The following is an 18808-nucleotide window of genomic DNA, read 5'->3' as shown; positions in this document are numbered from 1 at the left end:
TAACTCCTATACCCAATAGATATATCAAACCAACGTGAAGCATTTTTCTACTGCTATTTGTCTAAGAGTTTTCATTCCCTCATTCTTGTTTTCCGGATATACAGGTGCAACTCATTTTTAAGAAATGCGAAGCTATGTTTATGGGGGTTATTCTCGATCCTCAATTCTAAATTATTTGAGACTCTATGATGCTCATGCCCTACTGCTAAAACAATGGCGTCATGCTTCTTGCTGAAGTCATTCACCAACTCATTTATTCCTCGGACCCTTGACATACTACACTACTGGCCATTAAAATTGCTTCACCACGAAGATGACGTTCTACTGACGCGAAATTTAACCGACAGGAAGAAGATGCTGTGATATGCAAATGATTAGTTTTGAGTGCATTCACACAAGGTTAACGCCGGTGGTGATACTTACAACATGCTGACATGAGGAAAGTTTCCAACCGATTTCTCATACACAAACAGCAATTGACCAGCGTTGTCTGGTGAAATGTTGTTGTGATGCTTCGTGTAAGGAGGAGAAATGCGTACCATCGCGTTTCCACTTTGATAAAGGTCGGATTGTAGCCTATCGCGATTGCTTCTTGCTGAAGTCATTCACCAACTCATTTATTCCTCGGACCCTTGACATACTACACTACTGGCCATTAAAATTGCTTCACCACGAAGATGACGTTCTACTGACGCGAAATTTAACCGACAGGAAGAAGATGCTGTGATATGCAAATGATTAGTTTTGAGTGCATTCACACAAGCTTAACGCCGGTGGTGACACTTACAACATGCTGACATGAGGAAAGTTTCCAACCGATTTCTCATACACAAACAGCAATTGACCAGCGTTGTCTGGTGAAATGTTGTTGTGATGCTTCGTGTAAGGAGGAGAAATGCGTACCATCGCGTTTCCACTTTGATAAAGGTCGGATTGTAGCCTATCGCGATTGCGGTTTATCGTATCGCGACATTGCTGATCGCGTTGGTCGAGATCCAAAGTCTGTTAGCAGAATACGGAACGCCGTGCTGTATCGCAACGGCCTCGTATCACTAGCAGTCGAGATGACAGGCATCTTATCCGCATGACTGTAACGGATCGTGCAGCCACGTCTCGATTCCTGAATCAACAGATGGGGACGTTTGCAAGACAACAACCATCTGTACGAACAGTTCGACGACGTTTGCAGGGGCACTGACTACCAGCTCGTAGACCACGGCTGCGGTACTCAAAGACGAAACTGGGTGCACGAATGGCAGAACACAATTTTTTCGAATGAATCTAAGTTCTGTTTACAGCATCATTCTGTTTACAGCATCATTCAATCCCTGCGAAACCCTGCATTTCAGCAGGATAATGCACGACCGCATGTTGCAGGTCCTGTACGGGTCTTTCTGGACACTGAAAATGTTCGACTGCTGCCCTAGCCATCACATTCTCCAGATCTCTCACCAATTAAGTCACTACTCTTGATGAACTGTGGTATCGTGCTGAAGGTGCATAGGCAGCTGTATCTGTAGACGCCATCCAAGCTCTGTTTGACCCAATGCGTAAGTGTATGAAGGCCGTTATTAAGGCCAGAGATGGTTGTTATGGGTACTGATTTCTTAGGATCTATGCACCCAAACTGCGTGAAAATAAAATCACATGTCCGTTCTAGTATAATATATCTGTCCAATGAATACCCGTTTATCATGTGCATTTCTTCTTGGTGTAGCAATTTTAATGGCTGGTAGTGTATTTTAATATCATAAACATATCTTCCTTGCATCTGTATTTATCGCTGTACGCAACATTTGCGTGTCAAAAAGCTGCTTCGCACATATTCAGGAAGATGTGAGCCATGTGCATGCTCATGCGCATCCCATTGTTAAATCCTTATCGCGTGCATCAAACGTACCATTAAACGTCAGTAGTTGAACGATAAAACAAACTTTAATGACCTTACAAATTCATTAATTTTACTATGCTCAAGTAAGTTGTTTTCTATGATGTCTATCGTGTCCGCAACTGTCACAAATGTATACAAATTAGCTACGTCTACTGAGGCCAACGTTGCAACAGCTATTTCTGAAAGATTTTATGACAGACAGTAGTGTAGTTGGTGCTGAACATGGTTGGCAGATAATGGCTCCAGCTTTCAGTTCACACCGGCACCTCGGGAACGAGCGATGCACCGCCGTGGGATGTATTACGTTTTATAGTTTGAGTTAACAATGCACGTATGCAGCTTGTTTTTAAGTTACGACGAGGCCTAATGGCATAAAAAAATTTTACAGTTGTTTATAAATCGGGGTGTCTGTAATCAATATACGTCTGTTTTATCTTGTGTCCTTGTTTTTTTCTCTTGAAACTGGGATAATTTTGTTCCGAAACAGTTTCTGGCAATAATTACACGATTGACTACTTGACTTAATATATTCAATATTTCTTGAATAGGAGTTGCATGACGGCCACATATCAATTATCCAGTTAATTATCATATGCTGTAGCTCCAATGAGCCATACCCGAGAGCAGCCTAAGAACCCACAGTTATAGCTGTGCGACTACAGTTTAATGTGGTCATAACGAAATGGGTGGCCACAGTCTAAACGCGAAGGACCTCGAAGCGGTTCGAATGTTGTGCCACCAGAATTAAAAAATAGCTGGTTGCTGAATTTCTTATGTTAAGTCTTGCAGGAGGAAAAGAAAAGAAACCTACATAGTATGTCAATAATGTGTAACGTACTTACACCAATCGAAAGCATATGTAGGCCTAATGGATTCCCATTTTTTATTTTTGTTATTCAGTCCATTGTATTGCTATGTAACACGCACTTTAGTGTCATTTTGTACTGTTGTATGGCGATCACAATGATTTTTAAATAGTAGTCAGTAAACTACCGTTCATTCAGCATTTGCTGGTAATTTCAGGGAGAAGGTACAGTTTTGCGTCGTGGCCCTAGACTGGTTAATCGGACCCGCCTACCCTCTAGGTCATCCTTGGGCAATGGCGTCAATGGATGCGGTTCAGAGTATCATTTGGTCAGCACATCGCTCTCCCTGGGGGTTTCTTGAACAAAAATCGCCGTTAGTAACCGGTGATCGAACCGATTCTCACGAACGGTAGTCAGCCACACTTTCCCTTTTCTTTCAGTTGGACTTTGCTGGCGCCCAAACTGAGGTGTGGGAGCAAACTACAGGAAACGTCTAGTAGTTGTACAAAGCACATCAGTGAAGCAACTTTTTAGTTATTTATTTTCACACCACCGAGTGGAGCAGGGAACCGATGTCACGAGGAGGATGGAAATTTGACGCAATTGGTCGGATTACTTAACGCATCGTTTTATTGAGAAGAGCGTTCCTATGAGCAGAGAATAAACGCTACTGAGTGGAACTGCGTGGATCAACTCCTCATTGAATTAACATCGCAAATCCAGATTGGGTCAAGAACGACACTGCAAAGAGAATTACAGGAAAAATGTCTACACTTCGGACTGCACAGTACCGTCCATTAAGTAAGTGACTAAAATCAAGGACATTTTTCGTGTCATCAGCAAATTAACAATGAAGACCACAAATACCCTTCACGGAGTTCGTCTTCTTTGGTGGGAAGTATCCTGAGTCCAGAAAGGGGAGCAGATCAGGAGGTATCTTAGAAGGAGTCTACAGGCAATTGAGGCCAACATCATTCACAACCGAGAACCAACCACCAATCGCCGATCCGCACCCAAGCAATGCTCCTCTGTGTGCAGGACATCACAGGCGACACACAACAGGGTGCCAACAAGATGACTACTTGTTTCCCATTGATCGTGAGGTACCATGCGGGATGGACGTCAGTGACACTGATCGGCAGACTGCACGCAAGTCGCCTTGTGGATGCTTTCTCTCAACCACGTTTGGGACATGGTCTGCTGAAGAAAGCCATAGATCGTCTCTGTGGATATCAAGCACGTTGCTGGTATCGCAGTACGGATGAAGGTCCATTCACAGGAAAAACTGCTTAAATAAAAGAAGGGCGGCATGACGACCGAAATATGGTTCAAATGGCTCTGAGCACTATGGGTCTTAACTGCTGAGGTCATCAGTCCCCTAGAACTTAGAACTACTTAAACCTAACTAACCTAAGTACATCACACACATCCATGCCCGAGGCAGGATTCAAACCTGCGACAGTAGCGATCGTGCGGTTCCAGACTGTAGCGCCTAGAACCGCTCGGCCACTGCGGCCGGCACCGAAATATGGATAGTGTCTGAGAGAAAGACGTGTGCAAGAGCCTCAAGCAACTGTCTGGCGAGGCACATTGGACAACAGCGCCACAATACCATTTCAAAACTGACGAAAAGGGTTTTCGCTCTGCCATGGCCGTGTGCAAGGTTAATCCGTCCTTGAAAAGCAACCCATGGCAAACAAAAGAATGCAATTTCGCTAGCATGCAGCTGGCCTTGGGTGGCTAAGTCGGAAATGTCTGTGCCACGTGGGGGATAAGTGACGCCAAATGTACGTTAACATACTGTGTCCGTAGCACAAGATGGAGAGTGAAATCGAGACATAACAATCGGATATTAGCAGCTACTCGCAATCGAGCAGCGGTGTCGTCAGAAAGCTCCACACCAATGGCCAGGCGTTAAGGCAGCTGCAAAAGATTCGCCTTAGGTTATAACCCATGCCAGTTCAATGATCTCCGCTACACTACGAGCAATGAGTAAGAGATCGTCCACATAAGGAGAAGGGCTACAGTAAAATAGATGGCCATCGAAGACGTCCCAGACAGGGCTTGACGAAGGCCACAGGGCAACGGTTCCAAGGTGAAAGCAAACAACAGGGCAGAAAGCGGGAAGCCTCAACGCACTGATTGGGGATATCATTCCACGGAGGAGACGGGTTAAGACGTTGACGGTAGTATCAAAGAATCCCATATTGCTGAGTATGCCTTCAAGGTAGCCATGATCGAGCTGTTCAAACGTCTGGCTGAAGAGTAGCAAAAAGTTCAGGTACAGGACGAACATGAGCAAGGGCTATTATGACTCCATAGGGACCAGGGCAGTGCATATGGTATTGGCCTCTCCCAAAAGAGATTTAATCAGCGACACCACATACCACGCCGTATGTTTAAGCCGTACAGCCAACAGCTGGGTAAAGATCTTTGTGTCGCTGTTGAGCAACGTCAAAGAGCGATAATATGGGAATGACCGTCAAGGGAACTGTCTGTAATCTGCAAGATAGGCTACATTAAGTCCTGACATATATCTGTCCTCAGCGGAGCCAGTAGGGGAAGAAACGTACGATAAAACTCCAGTGGGTGGCATCAGTTCCGGGTGACTTGTTTGTAGTACCCTCCTGGACAGCGTCATCAACTTCGTCCTCCATGACTTCGGCAGAAAGATTCATCGTTGCATCCACATAACCTAGCCAAAGGTGAGTCGAGAGACTCTCATGATGTCGGAAAGATGATGATGATGTGCAGAGTAAAGTGTAATATACGGAGGGCTGACCGTACATTGCGTTGGGTATTAAAGCGCTGCCCATCATCAAAGAACATTAACCTCTGACGGTAGTGCTGTTCCACTACCATGCAGTACATAGACGGAGGCTCCTACATTATGCTGTTACGTATGCGAGTCCTGACGATAGCTCCTTCAAGCTAACTGTAAACAGAGGGCAGTTATCTGTGCCTTGGCATGATTCACCATCGCCTGCCACTCTGGTGAATGTGGGATGATACAACATTCGTGAAGAACGATGACATATAAATCTCACATTTCTCGCCGATACGCTGGGACATCCCTTCAGTAACCAATCAGGGCCCTTGCAGACGATAAGCTTTGGACAGAGTATCGACCATGACAGGGTAGACAAACATCACGGCATTAACGACCTGCTGTCCACATGGTCTCGATGAGCTGGCGACAGTCAAGTGACAAGCACCATGTTCAGTTTTTACAGCTCCCAACCGCGTACACCGTTTGGTGGCAGACTGACAGCACAGTATAGGCATCATGGTTGGAGAATATAAAGGGTCTGACGTCAGCAGCCTGAACGCCACAGACAATAACGCGGGAGACACAAACACGATCGAGGCGACTGTAAGAATGGCCATTGGAATGCATAAGCCCTGGCTGATCACCATAATATGCTGACGAAAGTTCTAAAGGCTGAGGTGCTGGACAACTGCAGCTAGCACTGCACAGTTGTTCCGTGAGCGCCTGGCTTGACTTGAAGTCGCCTCCTGTCATCAAGGCATCCTCCCACCCAGGAAGAGAGAGAGCGTATCATAGAAGAGAGCTGAAAGTTGACGACCTGGACCAAAAGATACATAGAGGATGATCCTGACGCCACCAGACGTGAGAGCCATACTTTTAACTTGCAGGACGTGGACAATTCCATGAGCAAGGATACTGTCGCGTGAAAGGATCACCAACACACAACAAGTAGGAGAAGCATGGAAATGTATGTCATAAAGTCATGGGAGCACAAAAAGCTGCAATATGTACCTCCTGAAGGAGGGCAACGTCCACGTCTACAGCATGCAACATTTCATTGAGCAACATCTGTTTAAAGGATGTAGGAATGGTATTGACACTAAACATGGCTATGCAGTAAGTTTGAAAGGCTGACACCCTCAGGAGGACGGAGCTCCTATTAGGCCACTGAAGGGCACATCACTGTAATGGGGAGGGAGCCGACCTTACCTAAGGTGTTCCATCACACTATATTTGGTACCAAGCTCCGCGGGGTTTGACACGCGCCAGAGAGCATGGAACTCTATGACCACTAGAAGTCTCTGTAGCAGTCATGTTATAAACCGTGGCTGCACATGCTCCTGGCCCCGAGTCTAACGTGAGGGTGCCACTGTGTTGCACGTGATCCCAGCGGCCAATTACGACACACCCTGCCGTGTATTTACACGGCTGCCTCTCACTCAGCGAGGCAGTCTGGAATTTGCGTTGAGTCGGTTGATACCTCGCCTACAGACATCGTGTTTACGTTGCATGTGTTTACTTCTGTTTATGACGTTGTTTTGATTTCGTGAGGTTATCTCTTGTGCTTAATACTTTGTTCTTGATCTTGGTGTCTTGTTCGGTTGTCTATCGTCGTGCTTGTCCTTCCATTCCCGTTCGTCCGTCTTGTTTGTTTTGTGGGATGCTGCTATTCGGTCTCACCGAGTTTTCGTCAACAGCAAACCCCGCGACCATTCCTGTCGTGGTCATAACACTATAGACTTCCAGAAGGTCCATCCTCAGCATCAACACCGTCCTCCAATTGGGCCAGTTCAGTGGAACACTATCACAACTGCCAACACAGGGAGCGTCAGGCACAAGAATGGGGGCAACCACATCAAATGTAGAAGGGCTAAAGTTGGGTCTTTCGGTGGGTTCTGACCTAACTCGGAGGCAGGGAGAGACGTTGGGTTGTCCAGCACCAGGATGTTAGAGGACAAGGCATCATCAGTAAGAAGGTTGTCATCCTGTGCAACATCTCATGGAAGCAGTCATCAGAAAGGGCCAGCTGACGGCCATTGTCCATTTGGCCCTGACGCTGGTGGCAGTGTAGGAGAAACAGGCAAAACGTCCATCCCATTCTCAAGAGACTAGTTCAGAGTGGCCACAGCAGGAGGAAGGACCCTTGCAGACTCATAAGATAAAGGTAACACAGTGGGTGCCTCAGGGAGTGTGACGTCTGCCATCAGTGTCTGAACCAATCTACATTGGAGACATACAGAATGGAGAAGATCTTCCTGGAAAGAACCTCACAAAGTGCAGCTGGAAATCATACTGATGAATGCCCTACAGCCAGTAATAATCAAGTTGGAAATCACCTTTTATCTCTGTTCAGTTTTTATCTGACAGACACCATTGACAACATGGTAGGTTTCGAAGGTCTTCCACGTTTCAGCGACGTCATTGACGAATTTTCCCTAAGGTTGAAAGATGTCCACCACAACAACAGACGGCTCCTCAAATAGGAGTTTGAAATTATCAACGTTTGGAAGCCGAAACCAGAGTGGTCAACCATGATAGCCTCTGTATTGCCATCAGAGTACCAGAACTTGGGATCGTTAGCATGGCATTGCTCAACGTCGGTGCACTGCTCTTCATTCGCCAACTTTATGTACACACTGGTTCTAAGGATCGAAAAATGAATTCTGGGAACATATTACAATGGGTCATCACATATGAACTGTTCTATTTCAAATACTTTGGTCATTCACGATCCAAATGAAAGGTTAGTTTAATCGTGACTTGGTGATAGAAAACCGCCATGATGGTTGACGGATTCGGATCCAAATACAAGCTGATATGCAGAATGAAACAAAGACACGAGCTCGCTCGCACACAGCACAACAGGTCAGACGTAAATAAGGCGTGCTCACCTCACCACTGCCAAAGGCAGACTGACTCAGCTACAGAGTTAGATGCTCCTCGTGCTTTACTACCATGTTATTACTAAATTTACCACCTGTGGGGGCAATGTCTGCATAAATAGTTTTCAATACTCATTTAATTCATAACAGGTTTTTCGACATATATTAAACAGTATCTTAAACATATGATATCTACATCCATTTCCATATTCCATAAGCCACGTTACATCGTGTCGTGGAGGGCACTTCTGCAACCGTAACTGTATCGAAACTTCCTGGCAGACTAAAACTGGGTGACGGAGCGGGACTCCAACTCGGGACCTTTGCCTTTCGCGGGCCAGTATCAACTGAGCTACCCAAGCACGACTCACGCCCCGTCCTCACAGCTATACTTCTGCCAGTACCTCGTCTCCTACTGGCAGAAGTAAAGCTGTGAGGACGGGGCGTAAGTAGTGCTTGGTTAGCTCAGTTGGTAGAGCACTTGCCCACGAAAGGCAAAGGTCCCGAGTTCGGGTCTCGGTCCGGCAAACAGTTTTAATCTGCCAAGAAGTTTCAGATCAGGCGCACACTCCGCTGCAGAATGAAAATCCCATTCTCGTAACTGTATCACTCCTAGTTCAATTAACGAACGCTGAATGGATAAAATGACTGTCAATAGTGCCTTGGCAGAATGCCTCTCCTCTCTGTCTGAGCTCTAATTTCTAATGTTAACTCATTGTGGTCATTTCATTAGTTGCACAGTGATGTGGTAGGAATCAGTGCGTTGCCTCTTCGTACTTCGAACATTCTGAAGTACTTCGAAGAAAACGATTTATTGACACGTAGTCAGCACGGATTCAGAAAATAACGTTCTTGCGAAACACAACTAGATCCTTATACTCATGAAGTAAAGAGTGCTATCGACAGAGGATGTCAAATTGTTTCCATATTTTTATATTTCCAGAAGACTTTTTACACCGTTCCTCACAAGCGTCTTCTAAACAAACTGCGTGCCTACGGACGACTGGACGACTGGATTCGTGATTTCCTGTCAGGAAGGTCACAGTTTGTACTAATAGACGGAAAGTCATTGAGTAAAACAGAAATTATATCCGGCGTTCCTCAAGGAAGTGTTATAGGCTCTCTATTGTTCCTCATTTACACTCCTGGAAATTGAAATAAGAACACCGTGAATTCATTGACCCAGGAATGGGAAACTTTATTGACACATTCCTGGGGTCAGATACATCACATGATCACACTGACAGAACCACAGGCACATAGACACAGGCAACAGAGCATGCACAATGTCGGCACTAGTACAGTGTATATCCACCTTTCGCAGCAATGCAGGCTGCTATTCTTCCATGGAGACGATCGTAGAGATGCTGGATGTAGTCCTGTGCAACGGCTTGCCATGCCATTTCCACCTGGCGCCTCAGTTGGACCAGCGTTCGTGCTGGACGTGCAGAACGCGTGAGACGACGCTTCATCCAGTCCCAAACATGCTCAATGGGGGACAGATCCGGAGATCTTGCTGGACAGGGTAGTTGACTTATACCTTCTAGAGCACGTTGGGTGGCACGGGATACATGCGGACGTGCATTGTCCTGTTGGAACAGCAAGTTCCCTTGCCGGTCTAGGAATGGTAGAACGATGGGTTCGATGACGGTTTGGATGTACCGTGCACTATTCTGGGTCCCCTCAACGATCACTAGAGGTGTACGGCCAGAGTAGGAGATCGCTCCCCACACCATGATGCCGGGTGTTGGCCCTGTGTGCCCCGGTCGTATGCAGTCCTGATTGTGGCGCTCACCTGCACGGCGCCAAACACGCATACGACCATCATTGGCACTAAGGCAGAAGCGACTCTCATCGCCGAAGACGACACGTCTCCATTCGTCCCTCCATTCACGCCTGTCGCGACACCACTGGAGGCGGGCTGCACGATGTTGGGGCGTGAGCGGAAGACGGCCTAACGGTGTGCGGGACCGTAGCCCAGCTTCATGGAGACGGTTGCGAATGGTTCTCGCCGATACCCCAGGAGCAACAGTGTCCCTAATTTGCTGGGAAGTGGCGGTGCGGTCCCCTACGGCACAGCGTAGGATCCTACGGTCTTGGCGTGCATCCGTGCGTTGCTGCGGTCCGGTCCCAGGTCGACGGGCACGTGCACCTTCCGCCGACCACTGGCGACAACATCTATGTACTGTGGAGACCTCACGCCCCACGTGTTGAGCAATTCGGCGGTACGTCCACCCGGCCTCCCGCATGCGCACTATACGCCCTCGCCCAAAGTCCGTCAACTGCACATACGGTTCACGTCCACGCTGTCGCGGCATGCTACCAGTGTTAAAGACTGCGATGGAGCTCCGTATGCCACGGCAAACTGGCTGACACTGACGGCGGTGATGCACAAATGCTGCGCAGCTAGCGCCATTCGACGGCCAACACCGCGGTTCCATGTGTGTCCGCTGTGCCGTGCGTGTGATCATTGCTTGTACAGCCCTCTCGCAGTGTCCGGAGCAAGTATGGTGGGTCTGACACACCGGTCTCAATGTGTTCTTTTTTCCATTTCCAGGAGTGTATATTAACGACATATGAGCCAGTCTCAGTAGCCACCTTAGATTGTTTGTGGACGATATTGTCATTTACCGTCTTGTAAAGTCCTCAGATGACCAAAACGAATTGTAAAATGATTTAGGTAACATATCTATATGGTGCGAGAAGTGGCAATTGGCCCTGAATGAAGAAAAGTTATTCACATGAGTACTTAAAGAAATCCGCTAAATTTCGATTACGCGTTAAGTCACACAAATCTGAAGTCTGTAAATTCTACTAAATACTTAGGGATTACTATTACAAATACACTATTAGATAATGTTGTGGTTAGAGCCAACCAAAGACCGCAATTCATTGGCAGAACACTTAGGAGGTGCTACAGATCTATTAAAGAGAACGCTCACACCACGCTTGCCTGCCCTATTCTTGAGTATTGTTGTGCGGTGTGGGATCCACATCAGATGGAACTCACGGATGACATCGAAAAAGTAGAAAGAAGGGCAGCTCGTTTTGTATTATCACGAAGTAGGGGAGATAGTTCCACAGACATGGTACGTGAATAGGAGAAACAATCATTAAAACAAAGGCGTTTTTCGTTGCGACGGGATCTTCTCATGAAATTTCAAACACCAGTTTTCCCCTCCTGTTGGCACCCATAAACATAGAGAGAAATGACCATCACGATAAAATAAATCAGTTCTCGCACAGAAATTTAAGTTCTCGCTTTTCCCGCGCGCCGTCCGAGAGTGAAATGGTAGAGAGACAGCTTTTAGGTGGTTCACTGAACCCTCTGCCAGGCACTTCATTGTGAATACCAGAGTAATGATGTAGATGTAGTGCTCTCGAAATCCATACCTGTCATAAAAATGCGTTTAGATGTATTTGTATGTATGTAAGTACTTTCCACATGCCCTTCTAAACCACTAGACTGATTTCAACCAAACTTGGCACACACATCACTTACTGTCCGGAAATCATTGCTGCGTGGATAAGAACCAATAACTTATCAAAGGTAAAACTTTGAACATAGCTGCTAAGGTTCAGTGACCGTTTCAGAATTATATTAGAACAAATAAGCCCTCGGTCACAAATATTAAGTCAAAATTGACCAGGTTTCGACGCTACCATGAGCGTCGTCTCTAGAATTAGACTAACTGTTCTAAAACATATTAGGTATATAATACAATAATAAAATTAAAGTTGGTGCTGACTGGAAAAAGAAGCACTACTTTACAAGTCACATATTAAAAAAGATCTAAGCCGGAGAGGCGACGTCATGAATAGTTGTAAGTGAGATGGCGAGCCGCTAAGGGCTGCTCGTACTGTGAACAAGGGTTGCAACAAGGCTGAGGTGGCCACGTTAGAAAGTATGGGCAAGTAAACATGGTGTTGCTACGAGCGCCATCTAATAGCCGCAGAAACAACTAGGCTACTGTACATTCAAAATTAGACACATCAAAATGTGATGCAGCTGATTCAGGCATAACGTAAGCACTAATAATAATAGGATGAAGTTACATATTTATCTGCTTTAAATAGAGAAACATTTTGTAACGTAAAAAACGTTAGTTATGGCATACAAGAAAACAGCAAAGATGTGACAGGAAAAGATGTTCTTTATATCTGATGGTGAAAGCACGTCCAGTTTGCCCTATATAATAGGAGGAGCAGGTATCGCAGATGATCTTATAAACGCCTGAACTTTCTGTAGGGGAGGGAATGGATTTCAAATTATGAATGAAGTTTTTCTTTAGATTATTATTAGAAGAGAAGGCAACATTGCAGTTATATTTGTTGCAAAGCATGGGCTGAATCTGATAGGAAATGGGTCCTATGAAAGGAATAGAAATACTTTTTTTTGGGTTAATTTCAGTGCATGAGGTGTTGAGCGTGGTAGTTTTTGCAGTTTCCTTTTTTAGGATATCGTTCACCATGTTAGGCGTATATTCATTATTGACTGCTATGGTTTTAAGTAAATTAATCTCCTCATTAAACTTTTCTGCTGAAAGTGGTGTGGAGGTGGGTCGGTGGACGGCAGAGTGAAAAAAGGCCATTTTTTGAGACTGTGGATGAAAAGAGGATGCAGGCACGATTTGGTCAGTATACGTTTCTTTTCGAAAAATACTGAAAGTGATTTTATTGTCTTCTATTGTAAGTCTAAATAATGTAATTGGCGGTTTACGTTATCGAGTTCAATAGTGAAATAAGTTTTTTCATGGAGGTCGTTAAAAAGTTTAAATATATTATCAATTCTATCTGCGGGTCCATTGTAGATGACTAGCTTATCATCTACGTATATTGTGTAAGAAAGGATACCTAGTGAAGCGGTTGAGATATGGTTAAACAGCTTTTTTCCAAGGAACTGATAAAGATGTAGGCAAGGGTGCCGCCTAAAGGGTCGCCCATAGCGAGCCCATTAGACTGCTGGTACAGTTGTCCGTTGAATTCAAAGTAGTTGTACATGACAACGACATTAATGAGATTCATAAAATCGGTAATCTGTTAATCTGATAGATCTTTTTTAAATTGACGTAAATTTTCTTCCATAATAATGAGCGTCTCATGTACCAGGACATTGGTATAAAGATTTTTAATATCTAAGGAAAAGAGCTTGGTGTCTGAATTGCATACTAAGTTTTTAATATTTTGGACCAAAACGTGGCTAATAGGAACGGAATAATTATTTTCGAAAACGAAAGATTTTTTCAAGGTTTCGTGTAGAAATCGGGTCATATCGTGATATGCGTTATACATCGTATTGGAGAATGGATGTATTGGATGATTAGGTTTATGAACTTTTGAACTGGGACAGAAATTTAGGGGGCTGAGGGTTCATACTGATGAGTAGTTTCTTTTGGAAAGGTTTTATAAGAAATTTTGCATTGTTAATGGCTGACCTTACTTCTTTCTGTAATTTAGGAGTCGGATCCTCATGCAGCTGCAATATGTTGTTTTCACTGAAGAAACTTTCAATTTTAGAAATATACTTAAAAATATAAGCAATGGCTAGATAACAACCTTTATCCGATTTAGTTATTAAAGCATTTGCTGTTTTAAGCTTATTATCAATGAAAGTTACTAAAATTCTGTCGTTATGCGTAGCATTAGACAAAGTATTTGCCTTTTTCTCTAGCATGCGGGTTACATCAGACGCAATTATGGATTGAGAAGCCTTGGCTTTCACCCAGCAGGCCCGGATTCGATTCCCGGCATGGGAACCAAATACCCTCAGACTTCAAGAACAATATAATAATTCCAATCCCAAAGAAAGCAGTTGTTGACAGATGTAAAAATTATCGAACTATCAGTTTAATAAGTCACAGCTGGAAAATACTAACGCTAATTCCTTACAGACGAATGGAAAAGCTAGTAAAAGCCGACATCGGGGAAGATCAGTTTGGATTCCGTAGAAATGTTGGAACACGTGAGGCAATACTGACTCTACGACTTACCTTAGAACCTAGATTAAGGAAGGGCAAACCTACGTTTCTAGCATTTGTAGACTTAGAGAAAGCTTTTGACAATGTTGATTGGAATACTGTCTTTCAAATTCTGAAAGTAGCACCGGTAAAATACAGAGAGCGAAAGGCTATTTACAATTTGTACAGAAACCATATGGCAGTTATAAAGAGTCGAGGGACATGAAAGGGAAGCAGTGGTTGGGAAGGGAGTGAGGCAGGGTTGTAGTCTCTCCCCGATGTTATTCCATCTGTATATTGAGCAAGCAGTAAAGGAAAGAAAAGAAAAATTCGGAGTAGGTATTAAAATCCATGGAGAAGAAATAAAAATGTTGAGGTTCGCTGATGACGTTGTAATTCTGTCAGAGACAGCAAAAGACCTGGAAGAGCAGCTGAACGGAATGGACTGTATCTTGAAAGGAATATATAAGATGAACATCAATAAAAGCAAAACGAGGATAATGGAATGTAGTCGAATTAAGTCGGATGATGTTAAGGGAATTAGATTAGGAAATGAGACACTTAAAGTAGTCAAGCAGTTTTGCTATTTGGGGAGCAAAATAACTGATGATGGTCGAAGTAGAGAGGATATGAAAGGTAGACTGGCAATGGCAAGGGAAGTGTTCCGAAGAAGAGGAATTTGTTAACATCGAGTATAGATTTAAGTGTCAGGAATTCATTTCTGAAAGTATTTGTATGGAGTGTAGCCATGTATGGAAGTGAAACATGGACGATAAATAGTTTAGACAAAAAGAGAATAGAAGCTTTCGAAATGTGGTGCTACAGAAGAATGCTGAAGATCAGATGGGTAGATCACATAACTAATGAGGAAGTATTGAATAGTATTGGGGAGAAGAGAAGTTTGTGGCACAACTTGACCAGAAGAAGGGATCGTTTGGTAGGACATGTTCTGAGGAATCAAGGGATCACCAATTTAGTATTGGAGGGCAGCGTGGAGGGTAATAATCGTAGAGGGAGACCAAGAAATGACTACACTAAGCAGATTCAGAAGGATGTAGGTTGCAGTAGGTACTGAGAGATGAAGAAGCTTGCACAGGACAGAGTAGCATGGAGAGCTGCATCAAACCAGTCCCAGGACTGAGGACAACAACAACAATGCTTGTGGTCAAAAACATTTAAACTGCACGCAGATTCACCGTGAAATTCTGTCAGTAAATGCACCAAATGCAATGTTCGAGTCTTTTCGTAGTGAAATGCGGCCAATAATTTTGACGAAAGCCGCGCAGGCGTGGGTGATGCTGATCTGCCATAAACTTCAGATCATGCGGCTTACGACTTTTAGTCACACTGAGAGAACAGTTAAATTTTCTAATCATCAGGACATGCAGATAGCAGTTTTAGAAGGGCTACACCTCTAAGGAGCGATTTCTGTCATCGGGGAAATGAACCATTGGTACACCGTTGTTTACAGAGAATCTGGGACTAAGTTAAAAAAAGCTTCATGTAGCTCAGTCTCTGTGAAGTGTTGTGTGGCGTTCAATAAAAGTTACTTGGTCTGCTATAATGATGAGTAACTTGGTTTGTTAAGTTCTTAGTTTAAAACGTACGAATGTACACTGACGCCCCAAAGAAACTGGTACAGGCATGCGTATTCATATACAAACGTATATAAAGAGGCACAACACGGCACTGCGGTTAGCATCAGCGATGCCTATATAAAACAACAAGTGTCTGCCGCGTTGCTTTATCGGTTACTGCTGCTACACTACTGGCCATTAAAATTGCATATGATAAACGGGCATTCATTGGGCAAATATATTCCACTAAAACTTACATGTGATTACATTTTCAAGCAATTTGGGTGCATAGATCCTGAGATATCAGTACCCAAACAACCACCTCTGGCCTTAAAAACGACCTTGATGCACCTGGACATTAAATCAAACGGATCTTGGAAGGCGTGTACAGGTACAGCTGCCCATGCAGGTTCAAAACGATACCACAGTTCATCAAGAGTAGTGACTGGCGTATTGTGACGAGACAGTTGCTCGGGCACCATTGACCACACATTTTCACGTGGTGAGAGATCTGGAGAATGTGCTGGCCAGGGCAGCAGTCGAACATTTTCTGTATCCAGAAAGGCCCGTACAGGGCCTGCAACATGCAGTCGTGCATTATCCTGCTGAAATACAGCGTTTCGCGGGGATCGAATGAAGGGTAGAGCCAGGAGTCGTAAAACATCTGAAATGTAACGTCCTCTGTTCAAAGTGCCCTCAATGCGAACAAGCGGCGACCGAGACGTGTAACCAATGGCACCCCATATCATCACACCGGGTGATACGCCAGTATGGCGATGACGAATACAAGCTTCCAATGTGCGTCACCGCGGTATCGCCAAACACGGATGTGACCATCGTGATGCTGTAAACATAACCTGGATTCATCCGAAAAAATGACGTTTTCCCATTCGTGCACCCAGTACACCATCGCACGTGCTCCTGACTGTGATGCAGCGTCAAGGGTAACCGCAACCACGACCTCCGAGCTGATAGTCCATGCTGCTGCAAACGTCGTCGAACTGTTCGTGCAGATGGTTGTTGTCTTGCGAACGTGTAGAACCAGGGATCGAGACGTGGCTGCACGATCCGTTACAGCCATGCGGATAAGATGCCTGTCATCTCGACTGCTAAGTATACGAGGCCGTTGGGAACCAGCACGGCGTTCCGTATTACCCTCCTGAACCCACCGATTCAATATTCTCCTAACACTCATTGGATCTCGAACAACGCGAGCAGCAATGTCACGATACGATAAACTGCAATCGCGATAGACGACAATGCGACCTTTATCGAAGTCTGGAAACGTGATGGTACGCATTTCACCTCCTTACACGAGGCATCACAACAACGTTTCACCAGGCAACGCCGGTCAACTGCTGTTTGTGTATGAGAAATTGGTTAGAAAGTTTCTTCGTGTCTGCACGTTGTAGGTGTCGCCACCGGCGCCAACCTTGTGTGAATGCTCTGAAAAACTAATCATTTGCATATTCCAGCATCTTCTTCCTGTCGGTTAAATTTCGCGTCTGTTGCATTTCATCTTCGTGGTGTAGCAATTTTAATGTCCAGTAGTGTAATTCGTAATACACCACACCGTCGCTATTCCATCACATGAATATAACATTATCTTCTGTGGATGCACGCTGGTGTTTGTAAGGGGACTTGCGTTTTTGTTCGGCCAGGACCGTCCCTTTCTTTTGCTTATATTAGCATAGAGACACCATTTCTCTTCACACGTAACAATACAGGAAAGGAATGGTCCGTATTGGTCACGAACAAATTGATGACGAACCAGCAGAGATGCACATGAGGCCAGTCGCCAATTTTTTCGATTTTGGCGCAGAGCATGTGGTACCCGTACACATTTTTGAACCTACCGCATTCCCTCAAATATCGGACGATGGTGAAATGGTCACAGTCCGTAACATTTGTCACTTCTCGTGTACACCGACACAAAACATCGTGTATTCATGCGTTTAAACGATCTTCATAGAACCGCAATGGTCTTCCTGAAAGTGCAAAGTTACAAACATCGATACGTTCCTCCTTATAAAGACAAAACCATTTTCTTGTAATGCTCTGTCCTGTGTCTTTATCCCCAGATACAAGAAGAATGTTTCTGGCTGCTTCCGTTGCTGTCACAGCTCTATTGAAGTTAAACAAAAGAATATGTCAAAAATGTTCCGATTTTTCCACTTGGAACTCTGTTTTCTAGCGCTCACAGTTCCATATACTGTGTCCAAATGGTAAAAGACAGTATGTAATCTCAAAAAGCAACAGTGAACTATAAATAAAGAAATGACAGTGGGTAAACAAACCCATAGCACCAATAATACCTACACCCAAAGCAAAAAGGCTGCGAACTTATGCAGCCATCTAATGCATCGAAAGTGTTTCTGAATTGATGGAATATGTCGTCAACTCGTCCGCCTTGACCTAATGAGCATTGAATTTTACTGACGAACGAAGACTACCAGAATGAGATTTTTCACTCTGCAGCGGGGTGTGCGCTGATATGAAACTTCCTGGCAGATTAAAACTGTGCACCGGACCGAAACTCGAACTCAGGACCTTTACCTTTCGCGGGAAAGTGCTCTCCCAACTGAGCTACCCAAGCACAACTCACGGCCCGTCCTCACAGCTTTACTTCTCGCTGTACCTCGTCTCCTACTTTCCAAACTTTGCACAAGCTCTCCAGCACATAGTTTTAATCTGTCAGGAAGTTTCATATCAGCGCACACTCCACTGCAGAGTGAAAATCTCATTCTGGAAACATCCCCCAGGCTGTGGCTAAGTCATGTCTCCGCAATATCCTTTCTTTCAGGTGTGCAAATTCTGCAAGGTTCGAAGAAGAGCTTCAGTGAAGTATGGAAGCTAGGAGTCCAGGTACTGGTAGATTTAAAGCTGTGAGGACGGGGCGTGAGTCGTGCTTGGGTAGCTCAGATG

The sequence above is a fragment of the Schistocerca gregaria genome, chromosome 9, assembly GCF_023897955.1.
Source record: "Schistocerca gregaria isolate iqSchGreg1 chromosome 9, iqSchGreg1.2, whole genome shotgun sequence".
NCBI classification, from domain to species: domain Eukaryota; kingdom Metazoa; phylum Arthropoda; class Insecta; order Orthoptera; family Acrididae; genus Schistocerca; species Schistocerca gregaria.
This window is presented reverse-complemented; position numbering follows the sequence as displayed.